General features: G+C 40.9%; 1 protein-coding gene across 5 annotated transcripts in view; it reads left to right on the top strand.

The window, feature by feature from the left end:
* The window catches only part of NOVA1 (NOVA alternative splicing regulator 1), a 145,475-nt gene that overhangs the window by 55,406 nt on the left and 75,772 nt on the right, over positions 1-14,297 (top strand). The gene's annotated exons all lie outside the window — the stretch shown is intronic.

Genomic DNA, 14,297 nt, shown 5'->3' with positions numbered 1-14,297 from the left:
CAGTTTCGCTAGTGCTCAGTTATATGTCTGGTCTGAACTGCTTTGTGCTTATTTTTTTTAAGGACAATTTTTAAAATTGTATCCAGTTTAAATGATTTTCAATAAATTCTTCCATATTCTTTGTGTACACCAGATATTTTGTTTGCACACCAAAACTACATAGCACTATCTGATAAAGTGCATTCTTTGCAGAAAAGCAGATAAAAATAATCCTCCCCCCCCCCTTTGCTCGTTGTCCTCCTGTATTGCTTCTTTCCTTGCAGGGTGGAGACTACTATCCTCCAGATGAATCACCACCACTTGCTTGCTTGCTCCATTTCCTCTCTAGATGAGGAATTAGGATACAATGGTGACATAACAGGAAAAAAGCCTTTGGTTTAGGGTCTGAGCATACTATATAACCAGGGTAGACATTTCTACATGGCCCTTAGAATTTCCCTTAGGCCATATGCCTTACTGCCCTGTTTCACGTCCTGAGTCTTCTTGCCCAGCTAGGTTATGTCCTTGAACTCTGATAATACCTCTTGCTTCTCAGGATGGAGGCTAGAAAGGTGAAGAACAGACCTCCAGAACGAATTAAGTTCTTAACCCGAGGTACCACTGTAATATAACTATCTATCTAGCAACATGATACCTTACTTATCCTAGTCTTTCCGTAGGAAAGACCATGATCTGTGTAGTTTGAATATATAGCCCTACAGAGACATTATGCTCTTTTTGGTAGCCCAGATTTAACCAAGTAGTGCTCCAGTCGTTGGATTTCTCTCAGTAAGTGTTCCTGAAGCCAATGAATTAGTTCTTTCTAGTGTGATCTAGTGTGCCTGGTAGAATACAGATCTCAGCCCAAAAGCAGCAGTATCAGCTGACACAGTTGTTGATAATGCATGGTTAAGCAGTGCAAAGGCTGGACTACTTGCAATCATGACTTTCACAGTATCTGGCTATCCAGACCAAGCTCTAAGTCCCCCATATTAGTTCTCTATGTAGTTCAATAACAGAAAAAGTCTGGAATAAACTTTGCAGTACATGAGGAAAGTCCAAGGAGGAAGATTATAAATTTATGGGGGGGGGGGATGCTTGTAAAACTATGTCACAAGTCAGATTTCAGTCCAGCTGGCTGTGTGCCTCAGAAAGAACTGTTTCTGTAAAACTGCATTCTGCCAAGTTGAGCATCAGGTCTGCTTCACTGATATGATGTTAGACAGATTAGGCAGATTGCAGATTACTTTCAAATTCTTAAGGAGTATTTTCACATAGCATAACATCATCCAAATAATATTGGACTCAATTTTGGCCCTTTAAGATTAGAGAGAGCATCCTTTGAAAATGGCTGCTAATGCAAGTTCAGGTGTAACATAATTAAAATAGTCTATCATGTGTAATAAATTGCTATAGTGCAATCTGTAAATTTAACAGCCAGGAAATGGCCAAATAAAAAAATCAGTTTTTAATAGGAATCTAAAACACACCAAAGTTTATGCCTCTCGGGTTGCACAGGATGAGTGAGGATATTCCAGAGGACAAATGCCACTATGAAAAAGTTGTCACTAGATGGCAATCTGCCAGCCATGGCGCAACCAGCTGGACTGACTCCAATGATTGCCTGTATAAAGGTAGGGAGTCCGCCAGGTATTCTGGCCCCAAGTTGTTCAGGGATTTATATGCTAATAGCATGGTTTGGGAGCAAATAGGCAGCCAGTGCTATTGACTTTTTTTTTCTATTTGCAAAGGTGCATTATTTATTTATTTCATTCATGAGTCACTTCCCAAGAAGCATCCCAAAGCATTTACAAAAGGTGTATTGCATGTATAGATAGGTACCTTGCTCAGCACCCTAACTGTTGCATTCTCCACTAGCTGCAGCTTCCAAGCTAAGACCAAGGGTAGCCCCACATAAACCTTATAGTAATCTAACTATGAGGTTACAAGTACAGTGGTACCTCGGGTTACATATGCTTCAGGTTACATATGCTTCAGGTTACAGACTCCGCTAACCCAGAAATAGTACCTCGAGTTAAGAACTTTGCTTCAGGATGAGAACAGAAATCTCATGGTGGCGGCATGGCAGCAGCGGGAGGCCCCATTAACTAAAGTGGTGCTTCAGGTTAAGAACAGTTTCAGGTTAAGAAGGGATCTCCAGGACGAATTAAGTAAGTAACCAGAGGTACCACTGTAAGTTTGAGATTATTTGTCCTCCTTTGACTGCCAAATGCAAAAACCTCATGTCGGAACTTACTTAGCTGCTTCTCACGAGATTTCAAAACCAGCATTGTTCACTATTGGGGTTGGCTGGCTATAATACTAAACCATAATGTAGCATTACAGTGGTGCCCCGCAAGACGAATGCCTCGCAAGACGGAAAACCCACAAGACGAAAGGGTTTTCCGTCTGCAGAGGCGCTTCGCAAGACGAATTTCCCTATGGGCTTGCTTCGCAAGAAGAAAAATGAATCGCTAAGCTGCTAAAAGCATTTTAGCAGCAAAACCGCTAATCCCCCCCCCCCAAAAGCCGTTTTTAGCCCTTTTTTAGCCAATAGCGCTAATAGTGCTACTCCGTCAATGGGCTTGCTTCGCAAGACGAAAAAACCACAAGATGAAAAGACTCCCGGAACGGATTCTTTTCGTCTTGCGAGGCACCACTGTATAAAGGTAAACCACTGTGAAGTTTCAGCTCATGTACTTCCTTTTTCCCTCCTCTGGTGCAGTTACAAAGAGTTCAGAAATTTTTGCTTCCAGATTAGATTAACCAGAGCTTGCTGTGTTATCCAACACAAATTGTGGATATTCTTTACTAAGTTTGGTTGAAACCAGCTAATTTTAAAACACAGTTTATGAAGGTTTTTTCCAACTACCCTTAATTAAGATTAATGGCAACTGAGGGATCAAACAACATGCTAAACTTGTGGTTAAACTGAAATGACAGTGGGAAGCTTCTGATCTCCTTATGGCTTCTTTGGAGGAGGACAAGGTTGAGGGGAGGACATTAAGCTGTGGCTTATATTTGTAACACAGATTTATTCCTGCATTGCAGGGGGTTGGACTAGATGACCCTTGGGATCCCTTCCAAATCTACAGTTCTGTGATACTAGATGGGGATATGCACTCTGCAAGGCAAGGTTAGAAATCATAATTTCTCCAGAGTGCTAAATATTTTTTCTGTCTCTGGCAGCAAATGGTTGTAAGACACTATGTGGTTTTCTTAAATCTACAATTAGGTAGATGCCTCCATCCATCATCTCTACCATAAAAGGTAATATTCTTTGAGATGAGTGAATTTTTGCACTTGTTTCTTAGGCTTTTCTGATACAGCATCTCTGATCTGCCAATATTAAGTGCCATAGATTGTCTTGCAGGTGTCACAGCACACCACATTTTATCTTTGTGAACAACTTCATGTACATAGTCAAATTTATCCTTAACATTGTTCCAGGTTGAGATTGGGTTTGTAAGATTTGAGGGCTACTCCTTCCCCACCAGCCTTCAAAGTTCCCAAAAGCACTTCCCATCACTTACCACTTCCCTCTTCAATTTAATGCAGCAACCTTTTGGAAAGCTACATTTCCCATGGTCCAGTGGCCTTTTGCTGTCCATTTTTTGCTGTTCAGTACATTTTTAACCAGAGTGGCAGGGCAGTTGAGAAAAAACATTTCCTGTTTACTGCTGCTTGACAGATAATTAAAGGGGAATGGGTATGTTTTTCAGCAGTGTAGGATGGTTGTGTGTGGGACTGTGAAACGAGCAAGAGTGAGTGGGGGAGGTAATTCTTCTCTACTTTGGATTTTCATATAAAGCTGCAAAAAACTTCAGGACTGACTAAGGGCTAAATCTTTACAACACCTTTTAAGTTAATTAACAAGCCTCAACTCAGAGAACTTTGCTGCAACACTAACTGTTCACGGACACTGTAGAATTCTGTAGAATACGCAGAAATGTAGAATACACCACATACACCCAAAGTCACCTGTTCGATATTTGGTTTGGTAATGCATGTACAGTGGTGCCTCGCAAGACGAAATTAATTCGTTCTGCGAGTTTTTTTGTTGTGCGAGTTTTTTTCGTCTTGCGAAGCACCACTGCATTTAAACACTAACAACGGCGGGGAAAAGCAGGACAGCTGCCGCAGGCGGTACCTCGGACTCACCCGCGCCTTGTGGCCACCACGCGACGCGGCTGCTGGAGGGCGGCGGGGCTCAGGAGCGCGATTCTGGCTGCAACTCTGGCTGCTGGCGGCAACGGCTCTCTGAGAGGAGCGCGCGAGGGCGGTGGGCAGCGGCGCGAGGCAGCCGGAAGGTCAGCCGTCAGCCAGAAGGTCGGAGGGAGCCGGAGGAGTCGTCAGCCGGAAGGTGGGAGGGAGCCGGAGGAGCGGGGAAGCGAGCGTGCTTGCGTGCAGGGACCGTCGCCATGACAGGAGAGGCAGGGCCGTTTCGTCTAGCGAAGCAAACCCTTAGGAAAATCTGTCTTGTGAAGCACCTCAGAAAACGAAAAACCCTTTCGTCTAGCGAGTTTTTCATCTTCCGAGGCATTCATCTTGTGGGGTACCACTGTACATTGAATCAGGTAGTGTAGAGGCTGCTGATCCAATATACAGCATTAGTGTAATAAGCTAAGACTTTCTGGACACTGCTGCATGCATGTGTGTGTTTGTGTGTTCATTTTCCTATATATGTAGAGCTGATTATGTCTGTACTTGGAACAATGCCACCTTCCACTTGAATTACGTGTAATTGTTGGTTGAGTAGATTGCTCCTCATACCTTAGAAAAGTGGACAAACTTTTAATAGTGATTTCACCAAGCTGTCTTTGCAAGATATCTTGTGTAGTTTCCAAGATGTTACATAGAATCACAATAAAATGCCTATTATTCCTGAGGTTTTAATTCGCTGGGACTGGAGTTTTTCCCTTGCTTTCTCACTAAAAACTAGTTATCTCTCATCATCTTTGGAGCTAACTGCAGAGGCAACCCGCCTTGCATCCTTTATCCAAGCTCATTATTTTGGTTTCTGCCGGAGTGCTCTCAGTTTGGGGTTGCAATGATGATGGTTTCCCTCAGTCTGATCCTGGAGACAAGCATTCTCTTATGCGAGGCATATTTATTTTTTCAAAAATTTGATATCTAATAACGTGCTCTGCATATTTCCAAAGTCAGATTGATAACCAGAGCGCAATAACTTATATTGTTGGTTCCTCTGGTTTCTGTTCACATTGGCAAAATTTATAATGATTAGTTGCTATATTAGTTGCTCTTAGGTGGAATCTACCCACATATAAAAAACACTGTGAAAATGCTTTTTTATTATATATGGAATTCACAGAAGAGGAAGTGTGCACCACTCCTGGAATCCAACCCCTCAAATTAGACATTGTGAAATATTCTAGTAACATTTGTTCTTGCACACTTCCTATGGTTTGATTTTTTTTTTTTTTAAGTTGTGACACATGGGTACAGAAATACTTGTACACATTCTCTGAGTAGAAAAAAGCAGGGAAGGAGTGATGGAAGGGAGTGACAAAAAAGGTCCTATGTGTATATTTTGTCAGGTTCTGTCCACTGGTGTGAATACCAAGCGGAAGAATAGTAATGGCTATGACTGTTCCAATTCATACATGTGAACCCGAGTGCGCCAACTGCGCATACATAAAAATTAGATCTGAATGGCTAATTAGTATGGTAACTCCTCACTTTCGGCACAAATAAATACAGTGCAGGGACTGCACTGTCATATTGTTATTATTAGTTTTTATGTTGTTACATTGTTATTCAAACCACTCATATTAATGCATTTTGTATTATAGAAGCCACCTTGTGAGGACTATGCCCTTAAAAGGCAGCTTAAAAATCTATATATATAAATCAGTAAACAAGCTGTGCATGTTTTCTTAGACCAGAGACTTGTTTTCAAGCAGATAATTGTCAGACATTCAAATATGTGCACTATAAGCCATTAGATACTCATAGACCTTTCTTTATAGCAAGGGTTGGGAAACTGAACTCCTTTCATCTCTAACCATCGGCCATAGTTGAAGGGAGCTGGAGGCCAACAAGATTTGAAGGGTCACAATCTCCCCACTTCATCCATTGTTCATCCATTTGCCACAAATGAAATTGTCAGCAAGGCAATGGAGGAATTTGTCAGACCTTACACTCTTGGCAGAATTTGAGTCTCAACAGATGTTAGAGAAATTGGAGTCCTCCATGATTACTATTTCTCTCCTTTTTGAATGTTTGGTACTCTGCTGTAGTAAAGCTATTAATCTGCTCTAGTTCTTTGCTATTTTGTTTAGAGGGCTCTTCACACTCTACCTTGGATTTCACCTTCCTTAAAAATTAAAAGCAATCCATTAATGTTATTACATCACTAGCTAGCCCTTTGCTGATTATTAATGTTATACAGCATTAGTCCCATGACTTAAATCCCAGGTCTGTAAATCTATTTCTTCCAACCATCTACTTCCTTAAAAAAATAAATAAATTACAAGCTCATAAAACTGCCTCTGTCTTCTTATTCCCAACTGCTAACTTCTCAGAGTCTTTGGTGAGGAACTGCTGCATTTTTAGAAACAGTCCTTTCTGCCCTTAATAAGATTAAGTAATGTTTGCTGTGAGATTATTCTGCTTACAGGAAACAAGAAGTGAAGGGCAGAAGGTGTTGTATGCATCTTAGAGTGATTTGCTGAGCAATACAGCAGTTGTTTTGCAGGTTATGATTATCAAGTTTAATTTGGACTTTACTTTTTGACTAATTGCTTGAGACAACATTCCCAGAAGGTGGAAGAACCAACAAGGGGATCATCTATTATGGACCTGGTCCTCACCAATAGGGAGGAACTGATTGATGAAGTAGAAGTACTCTGAAACTTGGGAGGAAGTGATCACGTTCTTCTGGGTTTCAGGATACAGAGGCAAGGGAAAACTGAGTGTAGTCGGACACACACTCTGGACTTACAGAAGGCCAATTTCGAAAAGCTGAAGGAGCTACTGGGTGTGAACCCATTGTCAGAAATCCTGAAGAAGGATGCGGGTTTTTTAAAGGAGAAATATTGAAGACTCAAATGCAGACAATACAACCAAGAAAGAAAAGTGGGAGGCATCTAAGCAAACTGGTGTGGCTGCATAAGGAGCTTACAGATGAACTGAGAGTTAAGAAGGGCATGTATAAGAAATGGAAGAAAGGAGAAATCACAAAGGAGGAATATGCACGAGTAGCCAACAGTTGCAGGGGGGGAAGTCAGGCTGGCTAAAGCTCAGAATGAGCTCAAGCTTGCAAGAGAGGTTAAAAATAATAAAAAAGATTTATTTGGCTATGTCCAAAGTAAGAGGAAGAACAAGCAAGTGGTAGGTCCTCTGTGTAGGGAACATGGGGAAATGCTGTTGGGTGACAGAGAAGAGGCAGAACTACTCAACACCTACTTTGCATCTGCCTTCACCCAAAAGGAAAGTGATGCCCAACCTGGTGATAACAGAATAAATGATGTCAGGAGGGAGCTTCAGCCCAAGACAGGAAAAGAGGTAGTAAGGGAACCCCTAGCTACTTTAAATGAATTCAGATCTCCAGGGCATGATGAGCTGCATCCCAAGAGTCCTAAGGGAGCTCATAGATGTAATTTCAGAGCCTTTGTCTATTATATTTGATAATTCTTGGAGAACAGGTGAGGTCCCTACAAACTGGAGGTGGGCAAATGTTGTCCCCATTTTCAAAAGCGGGGAAAAGGAAGACTCGGGTAACTACTGACTGGTGAGCTTGACATTGATACCAGGGAAGGTCCTAGAACAGATAATTCAACAGTTGCCCTGTGAGCATTTAAAAAAGGATGCTGTGATTACTAAGACCCAGCATGGATTTCTCAGAAATAAATCATGCCAGACCAATCTGATTTCTTTTCTTTCTTTCTTTCTTTCTTTCTTTCTTTCTTTCTTTCTTTCTTTTTTTTTTTTTTGGTGAAATTACAAACTTGCTGGATCAGGGAAATGCAGTGGACGTAGTGGATCTTGATTTCAGTAAGGCTTTTGACAAAGTCCCCCATGATATTTTTGCGAGGAAGCTGATAAAATGTGGATTGAACAAAGTAACCGTTAGGTGGATTTGTAGCTGGCTGACTGACCAAACCCAAAGAGTACTCATTAATGGTTCCTTGTCATCCTGGAAAAACATGACAAGTGAGGTACCACAGGGTTCTGTCCTGGGCCCGTTGTTGTTCAGTGTCTTTATAAATGACTTGGATGAAGGAATTGAGGGGGTGCTCATCAAATTTGCAGATGGCACCAAACTGGGAGGGTGGCTAATGCTGCAGAACACAGAATCAGAATTCAAAATGACCTTAACTGATAGGAGAACTGGGTGCAAGCTAACAAAATAAATTTCATTAGGGACAACTAAATGTAAGGTTCTGCACTTAGGCAGGAAGAACCAGATGCACAAATATAGGATGGGGGACACCTGGCCTACTAGCAGTACATGTGAAAAGGATCTAGAGGTCTTGGTGGGCCACAAGCTTAACATGAGTCAACAGTGTGATGCAGCAGCTAAAGAAAAGAAAAGAAAAGAAAATCTAATGCTATTATAGGCTGCATCAACAGAGGTATGGTGGCCTAGATCCAGGGAAGTAATAGTACCACTCTATTCTGCCTTAGTCAGACCACCCTTGGAATACCGTGTCCATTTCTGAGCACCACAACTTAAGAATGATGTTGACAAGCTGGAACGTGTGCAGAGGAGGGCAACCAAGATGATCAAGGGTCTGGAAACTAAGCCTTATGAAGAGTACTTGAAGGAGCTGTGTATGCTTAGCATGGAAAAAAGGAGAGTGAGAGGATTGTCTTCAAAGTATTGGCTTCAAGTTGCAAGAAAGGAGATTTTGTCTAAACATTCGGAAAAACTTTGTGACAGTAAGAGCTGTTCAGCAGTTGAACAGACTCCCACGAGAGGTGGTGGACTCTCCTTCTTTGGAGGTTTTTAAGTAGAGGTTGGATGGTCATCTGTCATTGATGCTTTAGCTGAGTTTCCTGCATTACAGAGGGTTGGCTAGATAACCCTTGCGACCCCTTTCAGTTCTAAGATTCTATGATACTATGAACTTCATACAAACTGGTAGACACTTTTCTTATTTTGCTCTGAGAAGGTAACTTCAAATAAATGATATGAACTAGTGATGAATTTCCACAAAAGATTGCAAATACAGTGAAATCCTTGGTTCTCAAACTTAATCCATTCCGGGAGTCCGTTCAACTCCCCAAACTGTTCAGAAACCAAGGCGCGGCTTCCAATTGGCTGCAGGAGCTTCCTGCACTCAATCAGAAGCCGTGTCAGACATTTGGCTTCCGAAAAACGTTCGCAAACCGGAACACTTCTGGGTTTGCGGCGTTCGGGAGCCTTTTTGTTTGGGAGGCAAGGCGTTCGGGAACTAAGGTACCACTGTAGTTTAATGAAGCAAGCACTGGATTTTTTAAGTAGAGAATTTAAATCAAAACAGTGATTATGTCGTTATCATAAATCTCTGCCGCTGATCTGTACACCCAGATGCCCCAGCTCTTGAAGTATATCCTAGCTCAGGCTAAAACATTTTGAGCTCTAAACTGTTAGAATAAAAAGGGTAAGGAAGGAGGCTTGTTGTCAGGGCCTGATACAGGTTTATCCTTTTAAAAGAAACAGTTTTCCTTATTTGGAAGAAAAGTATGGTCCTCTACAAACTAAATTGAAGCTTATGAAATAGCTTAAAGTTTTGCAGAAGTTCATGACATTTCAAAAGGACCCACCTAAAGGGAATGGGGAATTTTGACTAAAAAGGAGAAAATAAGGACTGGATGTGTTTATTGGGAAGAGCAAACACATATGCAATTCAACAAGGCCACAAAGTGTATGGCTGATAATAAAACAATGCAATTTAAGAACAGGGGGTTCTTTGTTTTCTTAATCAAAATAAAATGATGAAAATTGTATGCAAAAAGTGAAGCTTACATTTGTTTTAAAATAACATCAAGAATATGTGTAATGCTCAGTAGCAGCTTTGCTTAGTCTTGTTTTCTCTGCTACTTAAGTCATGCAGATACTGTTAACTCTGAGAAGTTGGAGCAGCATGATCTTTATTCTAAAGCAACACATTTTTATGTGCATGTGAAAAGAGTTGGCAAAATAGTTGTTGACTACAAAAAATGCTGTTTTTAGGAGGTGGTCACATCTGGTTTATTGCTTTCAGTTGAGAATTTCATCTGAAAAGAAATTGGCTGATAACATGTATTCCACAATTACTAATGCTAGACAGGCAGATGTTTTTCTTATTACATAATACTAGGCAGATGTGTATTTTAAAGAAGTTGAAGTTCTCTAAGAAAATAAACTTTACCTTCTAGGCAATAAAACTGAGACTGCCATGTTTGTTTCTATACAGCAAATCTAAATATTGCTGTTTTGGTCAAATTAGGTAAGTAGTAAAAAAGAAAAGAAAAAAGAGTAGTAACATTTGTATAATCTCCAGGTTAGCTTCAATGTATTGAAATAAATTATAGATTTTTTTCAATGTTTATAGAATTTTTTGGAATAAATTGTTGAAGTTAACCCTAGCCCTATGCCCTTTGACAAGAGATACAGATCATACAGTATTATGTTTTATTTAGGCCAGATGAGAAACCCATGATTTTCTAGATTTTTAACTGCTGGCTATGCTAGAAGACCATAGGTTTACCACCTCTCATTTAGTTTTAAGACACATTCCAGAAGAGTATGTGTTATCTGTAGTGGAAGGGACAGAGATTTGATGATTTTCAATATTTGAAGTGTCTGCTTGGTGTTTCAGAAATTCATTTATTATGCTGAAGAACCTTGTTTGATTTCAGAATTTTAATGTGTTAAATGTTAGATTTATTTTGTAAAACTAATAAAAATTATTATTATTATTAAATAGAAAGACATTATTATTTATTTATTTATGTATTTATGTATTTATGTATTTATGTATTTATGTATTTATTTATTTATTTATAAAAATGCCATAAAATTTCATTAATTTATTAAATATAGATTTTGTTCTGTTGCCAATTTAACCCTTCTCTTGTGCTTGGTTGGCTTACTTCAATAGAAAACACAACATCTAAAATGTCATGATAAATGTTTCACAATTAAAACCAATATGAACCACAATATATCTTGTCAAATGTATTTAGATAAGTCCACTTACCTTGTTAGGCAGGTGGTGTTGTGGCCAAGCCTCAGGATCTGGCCAGGGGCAGGAGATTGCCACACTCCTTGCCAGGACGTGGCCCCATCGAGGGCACTGGGCGGGGCCACCCAGAGGGATGGGCCCCACTGACCAGTCAGCACCAGCAGGGGCGTATCTGCAGGAAATTTAAACCATGGCAAGTCTGGGAGACTGCCCTCTCTCGCCTTTCGCCAGATCTCCTGCCCACCTCTTTTTCAGCTTTGCTGCAATACGACCTGGCTATGGACTAATTTTGGCCGCCATATTTTTGGGACCAGGCAGGCATTTTTCCAGTTGGCAAATTGGCTCCAGCAATTTGGTTTTCGCCTTCCTCGCAGCAATCATCACAACTTTGTGAGGTTAGGTACTGGGTAGGCCTTTCTTTGGATGGAGGGGAAGTTGTAGTCTCCACCTGCCCCTCCTTATTAAGGGCATCCTGTTAAAGGTATCCAGGGGTGTGGATTCTGTCCGAGGCACTGATGTGGGCTAGGACAATACCACTATTCCAACAGGGACCCCTCGGGGTGCCCCTATTTCATGTACGTCATAGGGGTCTCACTATTGGTGGTTTACCCTTAGTTGGACTCCCTGCAGATGGGCAGGAGTTGGGATATAGTCTGGCTTCACCCAATGCCTAAGCCAACCGCTCACATCTGTAACCAATAAAGTTGTGGCCTATTTGAACCCATAAACCAAAATCCGTTTGTTTATGTGTTTATTTATTCTCTAGGGAACCACGGGTCGTGGGGCCTTGACATGCAATGCAAGGGAAAATGCCAGTAAGGAACCAGTTAATCTCTACAGAGGCCTACCTGGTGTATCAAAAGGAAATATTTTCACCAGCCTTCTAAATGTCACAATGAAAGCTTATTGCAGGTAGTTACATAGCAAGGGTGCCACCACTGAAAAGACCTTTTTCTTAACACTTTGATTTACCTGTGCAGTACTGAAAATCAGGAACAACCCTGGTGGCCTTAGGGATTTAGGGAATGTATAATGGAGAAGGTGATTCTTCAAATTCATTTCCTCATTAAATGTTTCATTATCATTGCAGGCAACAATCTGCTTTCTCATATGCCTTTGTAGTTTCTGAAGTTGCAGCAGCTGTATATGGAGATTGGCTAAAACATATAACTTGCCAATTTGCTGGATTAGATAGCACTTGTCTCTGGAGAATGAGTGCCTGAGGGACAGGAAAGGTAAAATGTGTATGGCCCGCCTACATCATACTTTCATGCTGGAAAAGGAAAGAGAGACTTTGCTCAGTATCTTAACTGATGTGGGCAGGGATGAGGATTAGTGGCAGAAAGGGGTAAGAGACAGACAGTAGTGGTGTCAGGAACATCAGGGATTTCAGGAGGAACAGCAAGTAGGTCATTAGGAAGGCTAGTGTACAACAGATTGGCAACTAGAGCAATATCAGGAGAACTACTACAGTAAGACTGTTGAATTAAGTCACATTTTAGAAGGTATTATTTTACATAATATTTTTAAAGACCAACATTTTAATTATGTTATCTGCTCATTACTTAAAAATAAAGGTATCAACTTAATAAATACAGTGGTATCTCGGTTTAAGAATAGCACTGCTTACAAACTATTTGATTTATGAACTCCGCAAAACCGGAAGTAGTGTCCCAGTTTGTGAACTTTACCTTGGTCTAAGAACAGAATCTGAACGGTGGAAGGGCACCGGCGGCTGGAGGCCTCTTTAGGGAAAGTGCACCTCAGTTTAAGAACGGTTTTGGTTTAAGAACGGACTTCCGGAACAGATTAAGTTCATAAACCAAGGTACCACTGTACCTTGTTAGATATTTTGGATTGACATTGAAATCCATATGGCCATACATCATGGTTGTTTCTTGAAAGATTTAGTGGATTCCTCATCTCTTCACTCATCTGTTCTTGTGGGTGGGGGTGGTAATGATGGAGGATGAAAACACTGGGAGAAACTGAAAATGAAGGATTTGCCTATCCCTAGATGGTGATGAATGTGTCCTCCCACACAAATATATTTTGTAATCCTAGCTGTCATTATTATTGTTTATCTTATGCACTTGTGACTCATATTTCTAAAAAACCTTCCTGACATATGTTTGTGATCCAGCCATGGATTTGGTTACTTTCTTATTGTATATAAGTGTTCCTTCATCAAACTTTTCTGAGAAGGTGGTATATTCTGAATAGAACACAAAACTTTGAATAAAAAGACAAAACTTTGCCCAATATTTGTGTTACCATGTTATTTGCCTTTTTGAGTTAAATCCCACTCTTGTGGTTTCGTAAAATGCTGGCATAGAAAAATGTTCTGCATAAAGGAGGGGTAACTGTCTATGTTTAAAACTAGCTGTCATGACAAGAGAGTAATATACTGTCAGGAGCCGGAGTCACGAATAGGTCAGCAATAAAAAATACTGGTGTCAGTGAAGTCAACTCATGTAAAAACACGCTGATTCCCAGACCGTCCACGGGCCGGATTTAGAAGGCGATTGGGCTGGATCCGGCCCCCCGGGCCTTAGTTTGCCTACCCACGACATATGCAGTGGGGAGGATAGGGAAATGGGAACAACAACAGTAATCAATTCTACTCATATCTTCTCTTCCCAACTCCAGATATATTTTCCTGCACAAATTAATGTTTAAGCTTAGATACTGTTCCACCACTGGCACCCCCTTTAATCAGAGGTGTGCTCACAGAATGTTGCCACTATTGAAATGGGAGAGGGCAACTTTTGTCTATTTCTATTCCTCATGCAACCCCTTCTGCCCTAACCTACAAATCTTATCAGGAGGACTGGGTAATACTCTGGAACAGAGTGAAGACTTCAGGGAGGATATTATCTTCCCGTTTTCATTGAAAATTATCTCCTCTCCCCTCTTTCCACCAGTAGAATCTCAACTGAATTGAAAGCCTTCTGTCAAAGAAAGGATTCAAGCCCAAGTCCTTTCTGCTGTACTCATAGCTAACCAGGCCTGGTGGCTATCTAAGCAATAATTGCTTTTACCCCAGGAGAACATACTGACTGACATCATAGATGTGACTTGAGGCTGCAAATTCCCTTCAGCACACAGATCGCTGGCCTTTTCTTTCACACGCCTCTCCTGGTC

This window comes from Podarcis tiliguerta (genome assembly GCF_965153285.1).
Source record: "Podarcis tiliguerta genome assembly, chromosome: 1".
In the NCBI taxonomy this organism is placed as follows: domain Eukaryota; kingdom Metazoa; phylum Chordata; class Lepidosauria; order Squamata; family Lacertidae; genus Podarcis; species Podarcis tiliguerta.
Note: the sequence above shows the minus strand (reverse complement) of the source record. Positions and strands in the feature narration are given on the sequence as shown.